This window comes from Bidens hawaiensis, unplaced genomic scaffold, assembly GCF_021521415.1.
Source record: "Bidens hawaiensis isolate Kalapana, Puna unplaced genomic scaffold, B.hawaiensis_p1.1 tig00011438_1, whole genome shotgun sequence".
Lineage (NCBI taxonomy): Eukaryota > Viridiplantae > Streptophyta > Magnoliopsida > Asterales > Asteraceae > Bidens > Bidens hawaiensis.
The window spans coordinates 111,110-137,348 of record NW_027491891.1 but is presented as its reverse complement, the minus strand read 5'-3'; the positions used below and the strand labels follow the sequence as shown (position 1 = coordinate 137,348).

Here is a 26,239-nt window from a genome sequence, read left to right as displayed (position 1 = left end):
TGATCAAGATCCTGATGAGTCTTGTGCAAGAGGTGAGCCTAAACAATCGCACGGCTCATCTTCCGGTGCTGGTACTAGTGGTGGTGAAGACTCGAGCAAACAGATTATTATATATCAAGATCCAACTGCCGCTAAGCCAATTGAGATGATTGCAGCCAACACTGTGATATTTTTAGATGGTTCGGGGGTGGTTAGAAGTGTGGTGAACAGAGATGAGTTAGAGGTTGGTGAGTTTGTCGATAGGTCTCTGACACGGGAGCAGATTTCCATACTGCTTGGGTTGAATGACGATCAGTTGACTGCTTTAGAGACTGAGCCTGATGTCGAAGTGGTGAATGAGGAAGGTATATCGGATGATCCGTCAATTAAGATGAATACGGACTTTATTTATGAAGATGAGGATGTTGGGATGGAAGATGTAACTGCTGAGGAGTCTCCTGACTTGTTTCAACATACAAACGTTGATCAAGGTGCTCCTGTGTTTGATGAGGAAACGTTCAAAATTGCTGAGGATGAATTGGAAAAGGTGTTGAAGTGTAAGCGGACAGTTCATTCACTTGAAGTCATAACTGATGATGATATTGCAAGATGGTTCAAACGCCATAAAGTGGGTAAAATTATCAGTGCGTATCGATATGTTGATCAAGAACGGAAAGACACTGCTGCTGCATGGGTTAAAGAAAACCAAATGACCTCCTTCAAGACTGTTTCCAAGGTACATGGTGATATTGCCTCATGTCTTTATGATCTTGAGCTTAAAGTATGTATAATTAAGTGGGAGAAAGGGATCCAGTACTACGAAACGATAAAGGATGTTCTTACTTTACCGCGATGGGATGTTCGTACCCTCGCGAGACGTCCATTTATCAATCGTGGGGTTTACCGAACAGCTGAGTGGTTTCATCAACACTTACTGTTCGAGGTCAATCATGGCTTCAAGTTCTTCAAGCCCCAGGTCCCGAGACGCAAACGCGTTGATGAGATTGATCCAAGGACTGGTTGGAGGAAACTTGTCCTTACGGTAAAGCCGCCGAAGACAATGAAGCGGGTTCCTGTGAAGACGATGCCCCAACAGATGCATCTCACGTTCAACCGCTGGTACTATGACAATCGTACCGGCAAGGCCGTCATTGTCCTTGATAAAGGACTGAAGACTAAGCTCATCAAGATAATCGACCCGATGTGGTTGATTAATCTATCCGAGACCGACAATGACGTGCTCCACAGGAAACAGATTCTGATCGAGCGCAATGAAGACTACGACCTGGCTATGCAATTCCAGCGCGTTATGCGTGTATGTCATGAAAATGGAATTCATAGTTGCAGAGACTGGCAGTCCAACCGCTTCAAGTAATTTAAAGACAAAGAGCTCAAGACGAGGGGGTGTCTGTTAGTGCACGGTTTTGCGTCTTGAGTCTTTGTAATTTTCGTTAACGTATTTGTTTTATATTTAATGTAATAATTAGTTTAATTATTGTCTAGTTCGTTATGTGTAAGGTCTAGTTCGCTAGGGGATGTTAGCGAACTAAGATTTAAGCTTATTCTCTCCTGATTCGTTAGGGGATGTTAACGAATCAGGGGGTGTTTCGCCTTATTAATGTATGTAACGAAGTAGCGTCTGGTTCGCTAGGGGATGTTAGCGAACCAGACCTATCTTCTATATATAGTGAACACTGTTCACGTTTAATTTTTTTAAAAAAAAGTTTTGAGATCTAATTAACGAAACTTTGTCCAGATTCTCTCTCAATCTTCATCCTAATATTATACAATTACTATTATATACATATATAATACATACATACATACATACAACACTGAATCAAAGTTAATTATGAGCTAGATCTATAGTTAAGGTATTAATCTATTATAAACAGATCTGTTAATTGTTATTGGATTGATACGAATCGGGTTCCAACATCATGCCATATAAATATTTTTTCGGAAGCTTTGAGTGAGTCATATGTTTCTTGTGAATTAGAACTTATCGCAATTATTCATTTCAAGACCGCACGAAGCGTTGTATAAGGAAGAAGGTAATATTGCCACAATCCCATCGAACCATTCTTCAAATCACAAAACCAAAAACCTTACAAAACCTTACCATACCACTTTATCCCTCTCACCGGTAAAATACAACACTGGTCTTTTACCGGCAGACCCTAAAGAACTGGAAATGCTTTCTTTCGATTTCAATTTCCTTTGTTGCATATATTTCGCAAAAACCTAGGTTGCCTCCAGAATTTAAGGAGAGAATCTTTCTCTTTAGCAATGAGGTGAAGAAAAAGTGGCGCCAATACGAACAAAGGCCACCATTCTGTGGAATTTCCAAAAACGCAATGAAGAGAAGAGCGAAAATATATGAACGATGCTTAGGATACGGAAACTGATCCCACGAAGGAAGATGTAGAAAAAGTCAAACTCAGTCTCACATGATTATACCGAACTAATGAGGGTGGGGGCTATTAGGATCAAAGCCGAACGATCCATTAAAGTTGGGAGTTATGTTCAGATCAGGATTGAGGAAGAACTGATTCACATCCTCGACAAAACTGGTCTTGACGATCTGACCTTAAAAGAGTCACTAGTTAAAAAAAAAAGCCATCTGGTGAAAGGAGCTAACCGTTGAAGACATCTTAAGACTCCCCCGACATGCAGCAGAAGTTGTATTTACCATCCTCATTAACCTAAACCCTTGAACCACCACAAAATACCAAATCCCTACTCACACAAAACCAACCCATATTACCTTCTAATCTATGAAACCCTTCACAAAGGTGGAGATTTCAAATTGCTACAAGCTTATTTTTCACAGGTTGCATTTTGACAAAGAGTGTTCACATACATACATCACAGGTATGATCAGATATAAAACCGAGTGTGAGTGAACATTGTGAGAACGTGACGTTTTTCATAAACGGAAACTCATAAAAACAAAATCACTTTTTTATATATAACTACATATATTCCTATGATTTAAGGTTGGTTATTTTGTTCCCATTTTCTTGGAACACTTTTGGGGATGTTTTAGCTATGGTCCTAACTTGCTATTTTTAAAGGATATTTATAAGCAGCTTGCTTGAGGACAAGCAAGGTTCAAGTGGGGGATGTTTGATGTATATAAAAATATACATCTTTTTAGCATCAAATAATCTCTAAAAACTGCAACTTCTATCATATAATATAGTTAAAATAACTACTTATCATGTTAAAATGTATTTTCAGGTGAATCCAAGCCTTAAACGATGAAACGAATGAAAAAACAAAGAAAAACCAAAGAAAACAGCAAAAACACGGGGCTGTGCTTTTGGAAGCACGGGGTCGTACTTACCTCTCAGAAACGACAAAAAGAATTAGCACATGTCATTAAAAAGCACGGGGGCGTGCCTCAGGAAGCACGGGGCCGTTCTTACCTCTCAGAAACGACAAAAAGAATTAGCACATGTCACTAAAAAAAGCACGGGGCCGTGCTTATTACGCACGGGGCCATGGACGAGAATACAGAAAAGACAAAAAGAATTGAGCACATGTCAATAAAAAACACGGGGCCATGCCTACCAACCACAGGGCCGTTTCCACCTCACACAAAAGACAAAACAAATCTGGCACATGTCATAAAGATACACGGGGCCGTGCTCATCATGCACGGGGCCGTGCCTCACCATCCAGATTGCCTATAAATAGTTGTAACACCCCGACCAAAGGCGGATTATACATCGGGGCGCCACATATTGTTTCATTACTCGTGACACTATTGGTGTCAATATTTATTAATACACATTTTATCACGCACGCGCAGCGGGGAAAATAAAGAACATAAATCAATATATTATAAATTATAACATTCAAACAACATTAACTTGTCTTGATACATTTTAATTCTAGGTCCAAAAGTAAAAACGTCCTACGTGTCCACAAGCTCCAAAACAGCTACTGCAAACCTGAACATGTGTTAAAATAAACGTCAAACACTTTCGTGTTGGTGAGAAATCAAGTTTAATACAATACATAGATAACAATAAATCTGCGCGCAACATGTGTATGTCTGGTTTTCAACAAGGGTGTAATCTGATCGGGACCAACTCTAAGAGACAAGACTGCCAGTGCTCACAATTGAGCTCACAAACAAGACTAACTGTGCAAGTGTAACAAAAGAGAAAATCATAAACGATAGTTCTCCCGTGTTCATCTAATGGTACCATGAAAACTGCGGAATAGACCGTCAATACGGTTAATGATCCACACATACAAATAAACAGCCAAGTCTACGTCCTCAACACATGGGATACTGCGCGACTAAAGTTCATAAACGGTTTAAGACTCAAGTTTTGTATGAACACATGAACATCCCAAAGCATTTAAAATAAAAAGGGATTAGATACGAGATAACTCACTTGATAAACGATGCGGTGTAAGATAAAGCAAGAACCAACTTTAAACAAGCACAAGTTAACCTATAAATAAGATTATTGTTTTAATGATCTGTTTTAAGTCTTGATTATAAGTTAGCATAATTAATAAGTAAATTATTATATATATATATATATATTACCGGAAAAGCAGGGCAGAACAGGGAGGAAGACGGAGGCAGAGAGGAAGACGGCAGAGAGAGCAAGGAGCAAGAGAACAGGAGAGATTAAGTGTTTGTGTGTGATGTGTTATGAAAATATTATTATTATATATAGGAAAACCCTAGGAGACACAAACCCTAGAAAAAGGGGAAAAGATCTCAAAAAGTAAAAGAAAAGATATCAACGGTAAAAAGTTCTGAAAAGTAAAGATATCAAAAGATATGGCAGCTGCAGGGGGCAAGATAAAGCTGTCAGGGAAACAGTAAAAAGCATGGGCGGTTCAGATAAAGGTACTGGTCAAGCATGGCAAAAGCAGATCTCAAAAGATAATGTCAGTCACTTTTTCTACCAACCAATGGGGGTTGGTACGCATGCTGCGCCGAAAGTAACTATTCAGACATTAGATAGGTTAGGTCAACGGCTCAAAAGATAAGACAACACAAAAGCAAACGGCTAGATTTAAACAGAAGATACAAGGGTTAAGCGCGGGAAGGCTGAGTGCGCGAGCGCGAAGGCTGGCACAACAATCCTTAGCGCACTGCGGGAAGAATCACATCCTTAGCGTGCTGTGAACTAGAATTCTAAGCGCATCGCGGGAAGAACATACATTCTTAGCGCATCGCGGGAAGAACATGCATTCTTAGCGCGCTGCGAGAAGAGTTCTCTTCACGCATCGCAGGAACAAGATGTCTTCACGCAGGCTTCCATGTAAGGAGTCTGGCGCGTGGAGCTGCAGACATCCTTAGGCGGGAAGAACCAAAGGACAAGCATAGAGTTAGAAGAAAAAGAGGGAAACAAGGCTTAAGGGCGGGACAGCGACAAGAGGGAACAGAAGGCGGAAAGAGAGAAGAGGGATGGGACGGCGGAAAGAAAGAGAGAGAGAGGCGGGAAGGAAAAATATATATATTATTATTAAAAGTAAAATATAAGTATAAATAAATATTAAGTCATAAAAGAAAGAGATCGGGTCAGAGAAACGGGTACCTGGGTCGGGTCGGATCAGGGCAGATATCACAGTCTCCCCTACTTTAAGAAATTTCGTCCCGAAATTTATCTCGAAGTAGGTTGCGCAGAGAACAGGTGCGGGTACTTGATCTTCATTTGATCTTCCCTTTCCCATGTAAACTCGGCTCCGCGCTTGGACTCCCAGCGAACTTTCACGATAGGGATACGACTGCGCTTGGTTTGCTTTACCTCGCGATCCATAATCTCAACAGGCTTCTCAACGAAATGCATAGTTTCATCAACTTGAACTTCATCAAGTGGAATGTGAAGGTTCTCGTCAGCTAAACACTTCTTGAGATTGGATACATGGAACGTTGGATGCACATTACTGAGCGCGGGCGGCAGGTCAAGTCTGTAGGCAACTTTTCCCACACGCGCGAGAATCTTGAATGGACCAACATATCGAGGAGCAAGCTTACCCTTCTTCCCAAAGCGGACAACACCTTTCCAAGGCGACACTTTGAGGAGAACAAGATCACCAACTTGAAATTCGAGAGGCTTTCGCCTACGATCTGCGTAACTCTTCTGTTGGCTTCGGGCAGTCAGCAGATGATCACGGATCTTGGCGATTTTATCGGTTGTCTCTTGAACAAGTTCGGGTCCTGTGATTTGAGTTTCACCCACTTCGCTCCAACAGATCGGGGAGCGGCACTTACGACCGTAAAGTGCTTCAAATGGGGCCATACCGATACTGGAATGATAGCTGTTATTATAAGAAAACTCGATCAAAGGCAGGTGCGAATCCCAATTACCTCCAAAATCAAGAACACAAGATCGGAGCATATCCTCAAGAGTTTGAATAGTTCGCTCAGACTGTCCGTCAGTCTGAGGATGATATGCAGTACTCATGTCCAAGCGAGTTCCTAGCGCAGATTGGAGAGATTTCCAAAAGCGAGATATAAAACGGCCATCGCGATCGGATATGATGCTCAAAGGAGTACCATGGCGGCAGACAATTTCCTTGACATAAAGCTGCGCGAGATGCTCAACACGGTAGTTTTCACGAATGGGCAGAAAGTGAGCAGATTTAGTCAATCGATCCACTATTACCCAAATGCTATCATGTTTGCTTGCTGTCAAAGGTAACTTGGTAATAAAGTCCATCGCTACACATTCCCATTTCCACGTAGGAATTTCAGGTTGTTCGAGCAAACCAGATGGGCGTTGGTGTTCAGCTTTAACTTTAGAACAAGTCAGGCACTTAGCTACGAACACAGCAATATCCTTTTTCATACCGGGCCACCAATAAGTTATGCGCAAATCCTTGTACATCTTATCAGTGCCGGGATGAATAGAATACCGAGATTTGTGCGCTTCACAAAGGATAACAGCGCGAAGATTCTCATCACAAGGGATCCAGATGCGATTGAGATAGCAGAGAATTCCACTCAGATTAGGGACAAAGTGCGCTTCCGCGCCACACGCTAACTCGGCGCGAAGGTTACCGTTACTGATGGATGCGCGCTGCGCGTCACGAATACGCGTTTCAAGGTTGCTTTGAATCGGCGCGAAGTGAAGCTGGGTGCGCGGCAAGATACAGTTAAGTTGGCAGGGTTTTCGGCTGAGCGCATCGGCTACCACATTAGCCTTACCAGGATGATACCGGATCTCACAATCGTAATCGCTGATGAGTTCGTTCCATCGGCGTTGCCTCATGTTAAGTTCCTTTTGATCAAAGATATGCTGAAGGCTTTTATGGTCAGTGTAAAGGATACACTTAGTACCATAAAGGTAGTGTCTCCAGATTTTCAAGGCAAAAACAACTGCACCAAGCTCGAGGTCGTGAGTTGTATAATTCTTTTCATGAACCTTAAGTTGCCTTGATGCGTAAGCGATAACCTTGCCTCGTTGCATAAGAACACAACCGAGACCTTGGTTGGATGCATCGCAATACACGACAAAATCATCATTACCCTCAGGTAGCGCAAGAACAGGAGCTTCACACAACAATCGCTTGAGCGTCAGAAAGGCTTCTTCTTGCTTCGAGCTCCAAATATACGGTTTACCTTTGTGCGTCAGAGCTGTTAAAGGCAAAGCGATCTTTGAGAAGTTCGAAATGAATCGCCGGTAGTAACCAGCTAAGCCTAGAAAGGAACGGATCTCAGAAGGAGAGGATGGCGTAATCCAGTTCTTGATTGCTTCAATTTTGGATGGGTCAACATGAATACCCATCTTGTTGACAACATGACCAAGAAACTGTACTTCATCAGACCAGAATTCACACTTGGAAAGCTTAGCATAAAGTTGCTCAGCTCTAAGCTTTTGCAACACCAACCGAAGATGTTGCTCGTGCTCGGCCTTGGTCTTAGAATACACCAGAACATCATCGATAAACACGATCACGAATTTATCCAAGAAAGGCCTACACACCCGATTCATTAGATCCATGAAAACGGCGGGTGCGTTGGTTAGACCGAAGGACATGACCAAGAATTCAAAATGGCCATAACGAGTTCGAAAAGCAGTCTTCGGAACATCTTCATCGCGGATACGCAACTGATGATAACCAGAACGGAGATCGATCTTCGAGAAACATGAGGCACCTTGGAGTTGATCAAAGAGGTCGTCAATGCGCGGTAAGGGATACCGGTTCTTAATGGTGAGTTTGTTCAACTCGCGATAATCAATACACATGCGAAACGATCCATCTTTCTTTTTAACGAACAACACCGGAGCACCCCAGGGCGAAGAGCTAGGGCGAATGAATCCTTTAGCAGTCAACTCTTGAAGTTGGCTGGCCAATTCTTGCATCTCAGCGGGTGCAAGACGATAAGGAGATTTAGCTACGGGGGAAGCACCAGGGACAAGATCAATACGGAACTCGACTTCACGAGCGGGAGGGATACCAGGAAGATCATCAGGAAAAACTTCAGGAAAATCACGCACAACAGGGATATCGCGAAGCTTCTCCTCTTCAGCAGGTTTAACCACATGGGCTAGAAATGCAATACACTTCTTCCGCATGAGTCTTTGGGCTTCGGCGCAAGACATAAGTTTAAGACCACTGGAGGGTTTTTCGCCGTAAATGTAAAGATCGCCATTTTCTCGAGGTATGCGAATCAATTTTTTGGCGCAAATAACTTCGGCGCGATTCTTCGAGAGCCAGTCCATACCAATGATAACATCAAAGCTTCCAAGAGGCATAGGGATGAGGTCGATCAGAAAATCGTTTTCGTTAAGGTTAAGCGTGCAATCTTTAATCACCGAGTTAATTAAAATAGTTTCACCGTTAGCCAATTCAACTGAAAAATTCTCTTTTAAATCGCTGCGCGGTCGCGCAAGCTTCCGCTCGAAGGCGCGAGAGATAAAGCTTCGATCGGCGCCAGTATCAAAAAGTACAGAAGCATAAAATCCGTTAAGCAAAAATGTACCATTAACTACGTCATTATTCGCTTGCGCTTGGTGCGCGGTTATGTTAAAAGCTCGTCCACGCGTCACTTGGTTCGAAATCTGGTTCACCGGATTCGCTTGTGTAATCTGAACTTGTAGTCTCGGGCACGCGTTCCGGAAATGACTGGGATCACCGCAGTTATAGCACGATCTGGGTCGTGGGTTTTGGTAGGTTGGTTGAGGGTTTTGCGGGTAGACTGGTGGTGTTGGCGCAATTGGGTTGGCGAGAGGGACTCTACAGTTTTCTACAAGGTGACCAGTGCGGCCACATCGGGTACAAAGTCGACACGGGGTCTGGGTTGGGTGGTGAAATCTACAGGTTGGGCAAAAGGGATGGTTTCCTGTGTAAGGTTTCTTAGGAGGCGGGGCAGGGAGTGCGGGATTGGTTATGGCATAGTTGTGGCCTATAGGAGGTGTTGGGTAGGCTGACAGAGGTTGAGGGGTGTATGCTAGAGGCTGGTAAGCGGGTTGCTGGACTATGGGCGGGTTGGTAAGCGCGTAAGCTTGTCTGCGCCTACGTTTCTGGTTATGGTTTGAGGGTTCAGGTTTGGTTTCTGCGGGTTCAGGGGCAGTTTTGGTGGGTTTGGTCTTCTCAGATCCCCGCAGGAACAGGGTTCCTGCTCTGACATGGTTGTCGCTGAGCACAGCGGCCAACTCAATGGCGTCAGAGAGGGTAACTGGGTTTCTGGCCCATACAGAATCTTGAATTTCCATGGGGAGACCCCCAAGGAATTTCTCGATTGCTCGGCGTGAAGGGGTAACAAGGTGAGGGACCAGTAAGCTTAACTCGTGGAAGCGCGTCGCGTACTCGCGCGCTTCACCGCTGTATTGCTTCAAGTTCCAGAATTCTTCCTCCAGGCGCTTAACTTCGTTGGGAGGGCAGAATTCTCGCGTAAGAATTTCCTTGAATTCCTCCCATGTCATGCTAGAAGCAGCCTCTGCGCCACGCGCATGAGCTACTCCATTCCACCATGTAAGCGCTCTGGATTCCAGGACACTGGAAGCATATAGGGTTCGTCTTTCTGAGGGGCATTGGGTGTGAAGGAAAGTGTTTTCTATCTTCTCGAGCCACTGGAGCATCACGGTGGCTCCTTCAAGACCTGTGAACTTTGGAGGGTTACCCGCGTTAAAGGACTTAATGTTATAACTCGAGGTGTTGGTATTGTTTTGGCTCAAAGCTTGGGCTATTGCGGCGGCCATTTCCTGGGAACGTTGCTGTCTACGCATGCGCGAGGCTTCTCTTCTCTGAAATCGGCGAGATAGCGGAGGCATTCTATAAAAATTTTAATTTTAGTTAATATCTTAGTTTTAGCACAAAGTTTAACCTCGAAAAGCTTGGTTTCACGGAGTTAGATACTATCAAAAGTTAAAGTAAAATAAATGACTTTAAATGCAGACTTAATAAGGGTAACAAATTCGAATCAGAAATCGACAATTCATGTATCACCATGACTTTCCGAATTCCCAATTTAAAATGATGAGTAAACGAGTATTGGAGATTGACGATTCATGTATCACCATGACTTTCCAATCTTCTATAAAATATACAAGAAAATGAGTATTGGAGGTTGACAATTCATGTATCACCATGACTTTTCAAGTCTCCAACCTCAGAACATAATCGTAAATGGAAATTGAAAATCAACTATTCATGTATCACCATGACTTTTCGGATTTTCAAATTCAACAAACGAATATGTAAGTAAAATCAATAAAAATCGAAATTCAACAAAAATCGAAATATCGCGAAATAAAACATAAAATCATATACTGCGCGAGCGCGAGCATATTCATAAATAACGAGTAATTAACAATAAGCGCGCAAACATGAGATTTCTCTCATGCGCGAGAAGGGACTCTTAGGTATTCTAGGCCGTTACGTCTAACCACCTATCCTAAAGTCAACGAGCTCTGATACCAATCTGTAACACCCCGACCAAAGGCGGATTATACATCGGGGCGCCACATATTGTTTCATTACTCGTGACACTATTGGTGTCAATATTTATTAATACACATTTTATCACGCACGCGCAGCGGGGAAAATAAAGAACATAAATCAATATATTATAAATTATAACATTCAAACAACATTAACTTGTCTTGATACATTTTAATTCTAGGTCCAAAAGTAAAAACGTCCTACGTGTCCACAAGCTCCAAAACAGCTACTGCAAACCTGAACATGTGTTAAAATAAACGTCAAACACTTTCGTGTTGGTGAGAAATCAAGTTTAATACAATACATAGATAACAATAAATCTGCGCGCAACATGTGTATGTCTGGTTTTCAACAAGGGTGTAATCTGATCGGGACCAACTCTAAGAGACAAGACTGCCAGTGCTCACAATTGAGCTCACAAACAAGACTAACTGTGCAAGTGTAACAAAAGAGAAAATCATAAACGATAGTTCTCCCGTGTTCATCTAATGGTACCATGAAAACTGCGGAATAGACCGTCAATACGGTTAATGATCCACACATACAAATAAACAGCCAAGTCTACGTCCTCAACACATGGGATACTGCGCGACTAAAGTTCATAAACGGTTTAAGACTCAAGTTTTGTATGAACACATGAACATCCCAAAGCATTTAAAATAAAAAGGGATTAGATACGAGATAACTCACTTGATAAACGATGCGGTGTAAGATAAAGCAAGAACCAACTTTAAACAAGCACAAGTTAACCTATAAATAAGATTATTGTTTTAATGATCTGTTTTAAGTCTTGATTATAAGTTAGCATAATTAATAAGTAAATTATTATATATATATATATATTACCGGAAAAGCAGGGCAGAACAGGGAGGAAGACGGAGGCAGAGAGGAAGACGGCAGAGAGAGCAAGGAGCAAGAGAACAGGAGAGATTAAGTGTTTGTGTGTGATGTGTTATGAAAATATTATTATTATATATAGGAAAACCCTAGGAGACACAAACCCTAGAAAAAGGGGAAAAGATCTCAAAAAGTAAAAGAAAAGATATCAACGGTAAAAAGTTCTGAAAAGTAAAGATATCAAAAGATATGGCAGCTGCAGGGGGCAAGATAAAGCTGTCAGGGAAACAGTAAAAAGCATGGGCGGTTCAGATAAAGGTACTGGTCAAGCATGGCAAAAGCAGATCTCAAAAGATAATGTCAGTCACTTTTTCTACCAACCAATGGGGGTTGGTACGCATGCTGCGCCGAAAGTAACTATTCAGACATTAGATAGGTTAGGTCAACGGCTCAAAAGATAAGACAACACAAAAGCAAACGGCTAGATTTAAACAGAAGATACAAGGGTTAAGCGCGGGAAGGCTGAGTGCGCGAGCGCGAAGGCTGGCACAACAATCCTTAGCGCACTGCGGGAAGAATCACATCCTTAGCGTGCTGTGAACTAGAATTCTAAGCGCATCGCGGGAAGAACATACATTCTTAGCGCATCGCGGGAAGAACATGCATTCTTAGCGCGCTGCGAGAAGAGTTCTCTTCACGCATCGCAGGAACAAGATGTCTTCACGCAGGCTTCCATGTAAGGAGTCTGGCGGGTGGAGCTGCAGACATCCTTAGGCGGGAAGAACCAAAGGACAAGCATAGAGTTAGAAGAAAAAGAGGGAAACAAGGCTTAAGGGCGGGACAGCGACAAGAGGGAACAGAAGGCGGAAAGAGAGAAGAGGGATGGGACGGCGGAAAGAAAGAGAGAGAGAGGCGGGAAGGAAAAATATATATATTATTATTAAAAGTAAAATATAAGTATAAATAAATATTAAGTCATAAAAGAAAGAGATCGGGTCAGAGAAACGGGTACCTGGGTCGGGTCGGATCAGGGCAGATATCACAATAGTGGCTCATGTTGCATTCATTAAGTGTGCCTTGAAAAGAATTCTATCTGGTTTTCTCTTATAAAAACACACACTAACACTCACATAGAAGATTTAGTGAATAATTTGAAGGCTTGGAGGTCATCACCATCAACCATCATCATCATCATCATCATCATCATCCATCATCATCATCATTAATAAGGAAGCTTCATCTATATTTGGTTAGATTGTTCCAAGTTTAATCAAGTATTTGTTATTATCATCCATCTTAATGTTTATCATCATGCTCATTATGAGCTAAACTCCATTTACCATCTAAAATCTATGAAGAAGCTTTGTTTTACTTGATGATTATATAAAACATGTGGTTTAGTTTGGTAAAGTACATGGTTATCTTACAAATATCTTTTGATGAGAAATGTTTCACCATCTTAAAATACTAATTCAAAGTTGGTGATTGCCAATTATATTGGCAATCGTTCATGATCGATTCATGTTCTTGAAAGATAGAAATACTTTGATACATTATCGAAACATAGATCCTTATATTGTACTTAGAAATGATGAGATATAAGTTATGATGTATTTCTCTAAGTCTTGGTAATCCGAAAATGGCTTTGCTTAGGATATCATGCTAGTTAAAGAAATCATATGTTAACAGAATGTGTAATTATAACCTACGTAAATCAACCAAGGGGAGGTTGTGTGAGTTAACTACAACCACTCAAAGTTGTTAGGATTGGTATTTGAGAAATCGGAGTCAATTCTAATCATTCTACTTTACCAACTGCTTATCTACTTAAATTGACAATCTCGGGGTAGCATGCTATTAAGCATATGATGGACTTGAAAATATGCATGCTATTATTCATTATGTCATAGAATGTGTTCACTCCAAAATGAGGATCATAATTCTATCATATATTAAGACAAGTCTATCACATGTTTAACTATTAATCATCAAGGAAAAATGGAGTGGATTCTAGATATTAGATGGTAACCTTCACATAATTGAATTACTCGTTTAGAATCTCTTATCTTGGTAACCTATATATTATATATAAGTATTTACATTTTATAAAAAGTTCAAAAATTAACCCCAAAATGATTAAAACCTACGATTAAAGCAAAACAACGATTCGTTATTAGAAACCTTTGTGTCCACGGATCGATACTTGGTTCTTACCAATACTATTCTACATATACGATAGGTACACTTGCCTATTTTGTGTGTGTTTAGTGTTTGTAGAAATCACTTTTATAAATTTAAATCACGATCTTGTGCAAAAGCTAAATATCCAATCCTTCATATTTTACTACTACACGCGCACACGCATAAAGATTGAAGAACAAAGTTCGTATTCATATCAGTTAGATCTGGAATCTTTAAGTTCTTCATACACAGTTGTATGTGTAAGAGAGTAGAGAGAGTTTTGCAGGGAGAGAGGAGGCCGACCATTGTACAACTCGTTATTTATTTTCAGATCTATTCATGGATTCATAACTGTAATTACATCTGGCTACAAGTTCAAATAGATTTGAGAATTTGGATTGTTTGGAGAGAGACCGGAGCCGCTTTCCGGCGAAACTCCAGAAGCGACGGTCTGCCAGCGTAGGTGGTGACGTTGGTAGTGTAAGCTGTAGATGGTGTTCGGAGATAACCACGATGGCACCTAGAAGGTCAAGGTCGGAGCTTGGTTTTTCGGTTGTGACCTTGGTGATGGATCTGATGATGATGGTTGGTTTTTCCGGTGTTCAGGGGGTTCTCCAATAAACCAAAAAGATGGAGGAGGTGGTGATCATCATGGTGGCCGGAGGTAGATGGAAGGGAGGACGGTGGTGGTTGAAGTGGTGGCCGGATTTCTTTTACCGGCAGTGGTGGTTGAGAGAGTGAAGTTGGTGTGATGTGAAAAAGAGTTGAAGATGAAGGGTAACGGCTGGGTGGCCGGAAATTTTCTCCGGTGAAGGTCAATCACCGGCGAGTTTTCTGGTCGTCGGAATTACGGCTGTGACGGTTGTTGCTGCCTATATTATTTGTTGTCTTTCTTTTTTGCCCTAATATGACATAAAGATGTGGGCTGAAGATGGGCCTAATTGGATTTAAATTAGGCTTGTCAAGTTTAGGCTGTTAAAAGAATGGAGAAGTGATCAAACTTGGGCTTCTTGGACCAACTCTCTTTGGGCTGTTGGAATTAATTTTTTGACCATGATTCAACAAAGATAATTGTTGAGCCAAGAAATAATCGTCGTTAGGGGTTGACCAAACTGAAGAAAGTCAAAACTATTCGGGTTTTTCGTCATTGTTGGACCGTGTTCAAAGCATGTTATTTCTATGTTATTTTTGAGGTGTTCGAGAAGTTGAGGAACTTTGAACAAATTGGATACGAAGTGGACTTAAAGAGGAAATACCAAGATTTGTTCATTTGATCGATGTCCCCGTAGTTCTTCTGAACCTATACTGCTTGAAGATCCAAGATGGATAAAGAAGCGATAACTTCTTCATGAATGAATTAGGTGGATCATACCTTTAGGGGCTGATTGAAGAGGCTTCGGCTTTATCAGGTTGATTCGTGAAAATGCGAGACACGGTTCGACGATGTTTTTATATCACAAGCCAAGGGGGTGATTGTAAGGCCAATTTTAGTGACTTGCGATATCAAATGAGGAAACCTATTATATATTTTATGGTCAAGATAATAATTAAATTCGGAAAGCAAAACCGGACACGAAACGAGAGCTTCGGGAACACGCGTTTAGCTTCAACGGGAGAAAGTTTCTATAATAGTTATGTTAGCAATAAATAGGACTTTGTTTTTCATTTTAGTATGTTTTTGTAAGGTGTTTTCACCCACCCAAGGGGAGCTCACCTTGGGTGAGGTTGGTTCGTTTAGTAATATATCAATCTTTTAACCGAAAACGAGATCGTTCCTTTATTTATCATTATATTATTTATGTTCGGTCGTTTTCACCGCACCCAGGGGCGGACCCACGTAGTGTGTATCAGGGTCCGGGGACACCAATGTTTTTTAAAAATTTCTTAGAGACGATATATTAATTTTTTCATGGACCCCATATTAATTAATAGATGGAACCCATACTATTAATGTTAACCTTGGTGTGATGGTAAACCCCTTCTTTTACAAGTGGTAGGTCACATGTTCAAACCTTGCTTATACCTTTTTTTCTTCTCTTTTAAATTCAACTCAGTAACAAACAAAGCAACTGTTTATTTCAGAATGTATATAGTCACATGTTCTTAGACATCAGATTACATGTGAGTTTTCAAGAGTTGTGAATAAATATGTAAGCACATAAATCCTTTTAACCACATAGGTAGTTTATGCATAGTATGAAACAATGAAAGAATACATTTTACTCATTGAAATTGCTGTTTGGTAGCTAAATACAACAATTTTATTAAACAAACAATCTTGAATGCCAATATTGAAAATACACATTAAATCTTACTAAATAACATTGAATTCCTCTATAAACGCTAAACTAAATTATTGCGGTAATATAAACCTAAGAACTTGGAAATTAGAAGAGAGATTGCTTGAGCGTATACATAGGTAAGCCGAATAGTTATCACAACAAAGTAATTAAATGGGACCTCTCCTCGCCCTAACCCGGACGATCGATCAGGAAAATCAGACATCGAAATTTAATGGGACCCCGTTGAACAAATTAAAGTTCAAGTCAATATTAGAGTTAATGAAATAATGAATAATATGAGAATCGACTATTAGAGTATCAAATTAAACCTTACCATAAAATAATTAATCTCCCTTACTGGAATTGGCGATGATGGAGATAGTAATCCAAAACAGAGAGAGAGAGAGAGAGAGAGAGAGAGAGAGAGATTATAATTGTTAGGGTTTTCAACCTTAAGATTTATATAATGTAAATGAGATGATTTAGTATGCTTTTGAATTCTAATAATAACTAGAATAATTAATATCATAATTACATTAATAGGTTTATTATGGATTGTTTGACCAGGTTATAAAAATATTTAAGTTATTGTAAATTTTAAAATTTAAAATTGGATATCTTTTTAGTAATAATGAATTTTTAATAATGATACATTTAGACATTATGGAATGTTTGACCAGTTAAATTTAAAAGTTTAAACTTTAAAACTGAAAATCCTTTTAAAAATAATAAGTTTCAACCGTAGTAATGTTACACATTATGAAATGTTAGACCATTGATTTACAAAATTTACCTTTGAGTTACAATTTAAAGTTTTAAAGTTTATAAAATTATTAAAATGACATAAAACTTTGAGGACTATGGTTATAATATGGTGACACAAAATAAACATAACTAAATGTAATTATGATAAAAAAAACATATATATATATATATATATATATATATATACTTTTGAATGATAAAAATTGCACTAATGAAGACAATAGAAAAAAATTGTTATGTTCCAAAATCGAATTGTCATAGAAAATAGCACTAATGAAGACAATACAAACTTTATTTCAATATACATCGTTGGATAAATTAACTTACAATATTCCAAGGCATGTCAAAATACAATTACAGTTAAATTTAGATTTAGTGACGATATAAATAATTAAGTTCATAACAATAGATAAGGGAAATTTAACATCACAAAACATACTTGTATACATTTAATTAAATGGTGACCAAAGTTTGATTATTTTGGTTGAAATGTTGACGAAATTTGAATACCTGTATTAAAAAAAAGTCAACTTCTCCGGGCAATATGCAGTCATTTCGATGGTATAAATCCCTGAAAATTATACACATAATTATTTAATTGTTTGGGCTAATTATACACATAAATATCTCCGGGCTAATTTTTTAGGAATTTATACACATGAATTAATTATTGTTTGGGCTAACTACCGGGCTAATATTACCCGGTCATACTGTAATATTAAACATAAAATAGTTACCGGAGGGCATATAACTTCATTATTACCATAGAAAGCAAACGAATAGAAACAAAGATGTTTTGTGGTTACATTAGTTACTTGCTGATTCAAACCAAAAAATAATAATGATAATAATTTGCAATGTGAATTCAAATATATATATATATATATATATATATAATATTTAGAATTGGTTATCGGAAATATGTGGGTTTTATTTAAGGCATAAATCTTGAATTTAGACATTATTTACATTTACACATAAATAAAATGTAAAGTTTGATGATATTGAAAACTATAAAATCATATATATGTATCCATTATAATTTTAAAGAAATGTAGATTTAAAATTAAAAAAAAAGATCATTTTACATTAATTACAAGATGTAGCATTTATATTTTAATTCAAATAAAAAAACATACAAAGACAATTAGAGATAAATGAAAATTTAAAACATGTTTATAAATTATACTATGAGTACAAATAACACATGTTAATTAAAACATAATACTCTAATGAAATCAACATAAAAATGTATTGTCTTATACACATTTTGCATAGCTAATTTGACAACAAATATAAACAATATCTGTGTGTGTGTATAATTAATGAGTATCATAGTTTTTTATGATACCGGTTTTGTAATATTCAATTTCAAACAAATAATCATTGATAAACACACGACTGACAGCTGAGCCATAGGAATTTGAGACATAAACTTTCTCTACGAATGAAAATTATAATAAAAGTTAAAAATTATTATATGTAGTACGTAAACATTTGAAAAATCTGAAAAAAAAGTCCGTTTTAAGAATTTTGGAAAAAGTAAAACGTCTAATTGTGTCATAAATGTCTTCCAAAATTGATTTTAAAGAAATGTCATAACTCAAAACTAATAAATTAATTAGTGGTCAACATATATTGTAAAAGCTTAAAATCAAACGATTTACATATATAGAATGTATAAATGGTTTTGAAGTTGGCAAAATATAGTATCATTAATTATGATTATATCATTTTGGTCAAATGGTATAAGATTAAAAGTTTGTTGAGATTGAAGACATTAATATTGATAGTTGCGGTTAGAAACTATAAAAAATATTTTAAATTTATTAATTTCCGTATTTAATAGGATCTAAATTTGTTATACTTGAGACTAAATTGATGGTCAAATTTCGTAACTTATTAATGAATCTGAATTAATTTCCATAATCAACTGTATTAAATATTTTTTTAGAATTCAAAATTCAAAAAACTTTTCATTTTTTTAAGTTGACTAACTAAATAATATATAGTTAAAATAAATAAAAGGTAAATGTAAAGTTTGATGAGATTGAAAACTATAAACATCTTTTAAATTTTTCAAATTGCGTATTTAATATGGTATAAATTTGTTATGCTTAATAGACGGTTATATTAATAAAATACATTTAATATTAATAGGAATTAGTATGTAGATAATATAAAATTTTAAAACATCATAGGAACTTCACTTAATACAAGAAACTTTTAAGTAGAATTTGACCTATAATAAAAATCATGGAAATGTGAAAATAAAGGAAAATCATGAAAAGTTTATTATTGTTTTTACGTAATTAAAATCATAAAAATATATTAAATAAAATTTGACCAATAATGAAAATCATGAAAATATATTAAATTGGATTTGGTAAAGATATTTTTAACAAATGGTGAAATTCAAACTCTATAATATATTTTTGTAAATTTCATATAAATGATGAGAATTGAATTTTGATATATATATATATATATATATATATATATATATATATATATATATATATATATATATATGTGTGACATTTGAATGGGGAAATCGGTTTCTAAAATGCCATATTAAATGTGTATAAATCTAAAAATGTAACGTAAGATAATATTGGAAATTATAATAACGTTTTAAATTGCGTTGACATTGGTAAATTAATTGGACTTTGACCAACAGCAATATAAGATTGATTATCTTACTATAGATAATTTAATGTCTTATAGAATAATCAACTAAATTTCATTTCCGGATTATATAATAATCAATTGAATTACATAAATTGTGAAAAATAAATAAATATACATGAATACTAATAGAAATATACATTAATATTAAACAAAAATAAAAGGCATCTTATCAAACAATCCTCAATCCATGAAATTAATTAGCTATATCAAGTTGGGGACAATAACCTGAAATGATAAAATTAAATATTAATATCACGTAATTAATAAATTACAAATTATGGAGGATTTGAATCATGTGAAAAAGTGTAAAATTGATGCTAGAATTTACAACCGGAAAATTTGAATCGCGTTACCGGAAAAACGAAATAGTGAAGATCTCCATTGAATCTTCGATTTTGATATATAACCTAAAGAGATTATAAGAAAAAATCATATAATTATTAATATAAACACAAACAAAAACATAAAACAAAAATAATTGTATTTGATATAAAACATCATGCTTGGGAATGCAAGACTTCTGTACATAGGCTTGAATTCTATTACCCTAAAACATTAATATTAACATTAGTAAAAAATTGTATGAATGATATAGAAAAATTAAGAATGTGTAGGAATACCATTTCGTCTTGCACAATCATTTCGATCGACCAATCCTCATCGGGCTTTGAATTGTCCTTCAGACGCTAGTACACTTTGAGGATACACCCACTGTTAAGAACATCAAGGTGGTTCAACATGGTGATATTTGTTGGCTCCATCTTGCTATGGTGAGAAATAAAAAATAAACAAAACATTAATATCTGAACAATAACAATTTTAAGCCAAAAAATAAAAAAAACATGGAGGATATAAAAAGAAGAAAAATTATAAACCTTAGAAACAAAGATAATCGTTTTTGCTAAAGCGGGTTTGATAGTGTACGAATTACCTTATGAAAGACAAGTATTTATACGGATTGAACTTTGGTATAATGGATTATAGAAGGAATGTATATAGAGAATTAATTATAAACAAAAAATTAGGGAATTTAAATTAAACCTAAATTAAGGTCGAAAATTAGGCGATTAGAATTAATGAATTTTGAAAATTTTTGGGTATATCTATAATGTTATTTGAAAATTTTAGTCAATTAGGTTTAATTTACAATAATATAATTAATCATCAATTATAATACTTGTATATCTAATATATAAAATTATATTATTAATATTAACAAAATTTTATCAATTTAACACAAATTGGTTTTTATTTATTACTAATAGCACAATTTTAATATAATTGAACATCAATTATCAATTCAATATTATCAATTAGAATATTTAAAAGTAAATTGTTTACAACTCAGGATTCCTCTATTTAGCATTAGTCAACGGGTCAACATGCTTATTTATAGTAAACCTTAAAAGGGCTTAATCAATTCCTTAATCATCAAATCCTTAATCAAATGAATTACAAAAATTAATTAAAATATACAACTTTCGTAATTAAATAATTTTGGTGATGCTAAATAGAGGAATTATGTATTTATAGTAAATGGGTCAACAATAATTAAATAGTTAATAGTAAATGTGTCAACATCCGTAATTAAAGAACCGTATTTATAGTAAACCTTAAGTATGGTTAATCAAATAGTTAATAGTTAACCAAATAATAAACAACAATTAAATAAAATATAGAAATTCATAATTAAAGAATTCTTGAATCAAATGGGTAATTCATTCCTAAATTTCTAAAATTTAATATTTGTATAAGTCAATTAGTGAAATTCATAAATTTTCATAAATATAATATTAGAACCAACTATACTAAAGTGAAATTGATAATCTTTGTATATTGACTCTTGTAACCTCTGTATACTGAATCCGATTGATGAATTATCAATTAATTATCTAAATTATGTATTATCTAAATTACATTAAAGATGGTGGAAAACATAATTATGTGAATGAAATCAATCAAAATCAAAAATTTTCATAAATTTTCAAAAATATAATATTAGAACAAATTATATTTAAATCCGTGATCTGTATATATTTAATCCTATTGATGAAATATCAATTAACTATCTAAATTATCTATTATCTAAAACAAAAAATTTAAAAATTAATTCATTATGAAATTTGTGAACGACAAAAAGATATTACATCAACCAAAGACATTCAAATTTGTGAATGAAATCAATCAAAATTAAAGAATTAATATTAATTTTTAAAAATAACTATAATTCATAATTAATTATGAATTATAATTAGTAAGTTGAAAGATAATTATAAAAGACTAAAGATTAAATCAAAAATGAAAGAGAATAATTAAATAGAATTAATTGTATCTTATTTAAATTTATTATTGATTTATTTTATTAAGATGAAAAATAGATAAGTGATTTATATACATGGAAAATATAACCAACAACCAATAAGAAGGGAGGAAATGGGCTTAAAGCCTATTGCTTTAATAGTATAGTTAGATCTAGTCTTCTAATTTGCTTTTACTTAATGAATTACGTTATTTAATTTCCATTTTTTTATTTTAAATTATTATTTATATATATATATTAGACCATGAGTGGTCATAAAGCCTCACCTCCGGGCATTATGCGACACGTGACGCCTAGTTATAGTTATGGTTTTATACAAAAATAGAGTGTAGTAATAAAGCCTCCATAATGCTTCATAATGCCTCAAACTCCATTATTTTATTATTATTTTTTTGCCTTACAACCACGTTATGTACAAAACGCCCAAAAAAAAGTAAGCTATAATGCCCGCACGGGGGGTGGGGGGTGGGGGGTGCCCCCGGCATTTTAGGCCATAACGCCTCCCCAAACTTGCCACTACGGGTCTTAGTTTCTATAAATTTAAATTAGTTTTGTATTTTTAATATTACATTTTTATTTATTTTAGTTAAATATCTATTAAATAGATATTATAATGATAAAAATGATGTGTGTTTCCATTGTAAAATGAAAATGATGGGAAAAGATGATATGGAAAAAGTGTGATCGCATAGAAATTATCTTGATGAATAAAGGGTATGACCAATTAAGTCCATATAAGTGGCTGCATTTTTTACATATTGCCTGACTAATCTACTTAGAAAAATCTACTTAAAACTTCGTCCTTATAACGTCGATTATAACGTCTCTGGTTCAGATCCATGCTAGTTGCCAAGGGCAACCAACCACCCAAATTTCGCTAAATCGACCATCTTAGCGTGCTTCCTTCTTATCTTAATTCCTTATGCAGTATCCATTTCTTTCGATTTAAAAAACATCAATCCAAAAGATAAGGACATGTTCTTATTTGATGGCGGAGCTTATATCTCTGAAGATGCAATTCAAGTAACCCCAGAAAATAAAAGTGGCACGGTCGTTGGGCGAGTGACATACACCGAACCGCTTCATCTTTGGGATAATAGCTCTGGTGAGCTGGCCGGCTTTACTACCAGCTTCTCATTCATAAAGTTATATGACCCAGCTAAACAACACCGTCAAGATTATGGCTTCATTTTCTTCCTTGCTCAGGATAGTTCTTCAATACATGGTGCTATGACTCCTGATCAGTCAGATACAACAGCCGATGATAGCATTGTTCTGCATGTTTGGGTGGAGTTTGATACTCATTGCAACGCTTGGGAAAACAGTTCCAATTGTGATCATGTCGGTCTCAACTTTAACTCCCGCACTTCTCTTAAGCAAACAAGGGCGCTTAAATGCATGTCAACCGGAAGCGAGTGTCTAGTGTGGATTCAATATTTTTCGGCTACCAAAACTCTTATTGTTTCCTTCGCTGGTTTCCTCCGCGATATATTGTCTGGAAGAAGGTGCAATAATATACCCAATTAATCTCCAGCATGAGTTGCCTGAATGGGTTGTTTTCGGGTTCGCAGCTACAAGTGTTGAGTTGCTTGATCGAAACACTATAAAATCTTGGATGTTCGACGGTAATGATATACAAGTTGATAAAAACAACGGGTCAGGAAACAAGACTGGGCTTGTGGTGGGATTGATTGCTGGAGTATTGGTTCTAATCACTCTTTTTGTTATTCTTGCACTAATCTTATGGAGGCAAAAGAAAAAACATGGTGATGAAGTGGAGGAAGTTGGATTTTCTATGGAAATGAACCATGAATTTGAGATGGGCGCCACCGGTCCTAGAAGATTCTCTTACCTTGAATTAACTCAGGCAACCACCGACTTTGCAGAGAAAGAGAAGCTTGGACAAGGAGGTTTTGGAGGAGTCTATAAAGGGTTTTTGAAAGATTTGAACTCATATGTAGCAGTCAAAATGGTGTCAAAGACTTCCAAACAAGGAATTAAAGAGTATGCATCGGAAGTCAGGATCATTAGTCGGCTGAGGCACAAAAATCTAGTGCAACTCATCGGTTGGTGCCATGAGAAAGGAGAACTTCTGCTTGTTTACGAGTATATGGAAAACGGAAGCTTAGACTCACATCTTTTCAAGGGAAAGAGCTTGTTGACATGGGGAACAAGGTACAAAATTGTTACCGGTTTGGCTTCCGCTTTATTATATCTACATGAAGACTGGGAGCAGTGCGTTTTGCATAGAGATATCAAATCTAGTAATGTGATGTTGCACTCAAATTTCAATGCAAAGCTTGGTGATTTTGGGTTAGCCAAGTTGGTTGACCATGAGAAAGGCTCCCAGACAACACTTTTGGTCAGCACCTTGGGTTATATGGCTCCTGAATCTGTAGTGACAAGCAAGGCAAGCAAAGAAACAGATGTGTTTAGCTTCGGCGTTGTTGCATTAGAAATAGTATGTGGGAGAAAAGCCATCGACTACAACGCTCATGAAAAGAAAATATGGTTACCGGAATGGGTTTGGGAGCTCTATGGGGCTGGGTCCATTTTCGAAGCAGTTGATCCACGTCTAGGGTTAGAATTTGACGAAGTTGAAGTCAAGCCTTTAGTAATCATTGAGTTATGGTGCGTACATCCTGACCCAAAACTTCGCCCATCAATGAGACAAGCGATTCAAGTACTAAACTCCGAAGCATCCCTCCCTATACTGCCTTCAAAGATGCCAATAGCGTCTTACTCAACAACACACATGCCATTGTTATATGGGGGCTCTAATGTGGAATTGCCAGCATCTTCATCTTATTTATATGGTTGTTGAATACCTTTATTTATATGTTTTCTTTAACCTTTGGGGTTGGAAGCCCCAACATTAAAAAAGTTTTAGATGAAAATTTTATAGTTTTGGTGAAACCACTTCATTCATAACGTACCACGCTACAGAAAAAAAAAGCTATGAATTTATGATTTGAGATTGCCAATAGACCAGGGCCTTCATGTCAGTGAAACTTGTTGGCTCACTCAATGCGAGAACCTGAAAACTAGAATTTAATATTCGCTATATACGGTTAACCAACTACGGAAAAGTCTACCAGTTATGAGCATAAGATGTGTTAAGGGTGGAGTTACGAGACCCATATGCAGCGAATGCAAGGTCTTGTTGAATCAGATTATGCGGCTTAAGTGATTTGGCCCATTTTTCAGACCCAAAATCCATCACCTAAACCCCTGATTTAGCCGATAAAGACTTTCCCTAGTATTTAGCCTTTTCTTTTCTTTTGTTCTTTCTTTTTTTATCTTGTAAACAATGATTCACACGTTTTTAAGTCTTTAATTTTAACATTTAATTACCAGCTTGTAAATTTAAATTTGGATACATATCAAATTTAGAATTTCCTATAGAAAGGCACCTTGGGCGATGGTTTAAGTATTCATTGTTGTATCTTTTTTGTGAGAATTTCTTCTTTGTTTACTTTTCTTGTTTTCTTTCTGCGTCATGCATTGCGAGATTTATACTTTTTGTATATGTCACAAGAATCTCGCAATTTTGACCTTATATTGTAAGATCTTGGCGAGGGAACTTTTTTTCAGTTTTAACAAATTAGAACATGCCACGTGGTTGCAAAAATCTGTAGATTTGTGCATCTAATTATACTATTAAACCAATAGACTTTAAGTAAACTTGACTTATTCCTATTGGTGGTTTCCTAAACTTTCCATCTATATCGACCACTTCTCTAATTTTCATGTGAATAAAATAAATCAAAATTAAATTAAAATAATCTACAATCAATTCTCTTTAATGATTAACTAGGTTATTAACCCGTGTATGATACGGGTGTAAATATTTAAATTTTAGAACAAATTCATATCATTTGAAAGAACAACATAAGTTGTTATATGTTATTCAGGACGGCAACATACTTTAAGTTGTAAATAATATTGGTACGAAAGCCAATGATTGTGAAATACAATGATAAACCCAAACAACATTCAAATTACAATATTTGAAAACATAATCAAAAGTTAAAAATGTAAAATTCATAAGCTACTAAAAAGATTTCCTTATAAACATATTTATTCTTTATTTGTAACTTTGTCTTCATTTTTTAATATAAGAATTTTAACACCACTCTTCGCTCTTGATAAAACTACATAGAGTTGTCTATGTGTAAACACCGGGTCTCTGAGATATATGTCAACTCTTGTTAGAGATTGACCTTCACTTTTGTTAATGGTCATTACTAAACAGAGT

At 36.3% G+C, this 26,239-nt stretch overlaps 1 pseudogene; it reads left to right on the top strand.

Moving 5' to 3' along the window:
- Positions 1-25,425, top strand: part of LOC143537957 (L-type lectin-domain containing receptor kinase IX.1 pseudogene) — a 60,492-nt pseudogene extending 35,067 nt beyond the window's left edge.
- Positions 25,426-26,239: the final 814 nt, after the last annotated feature.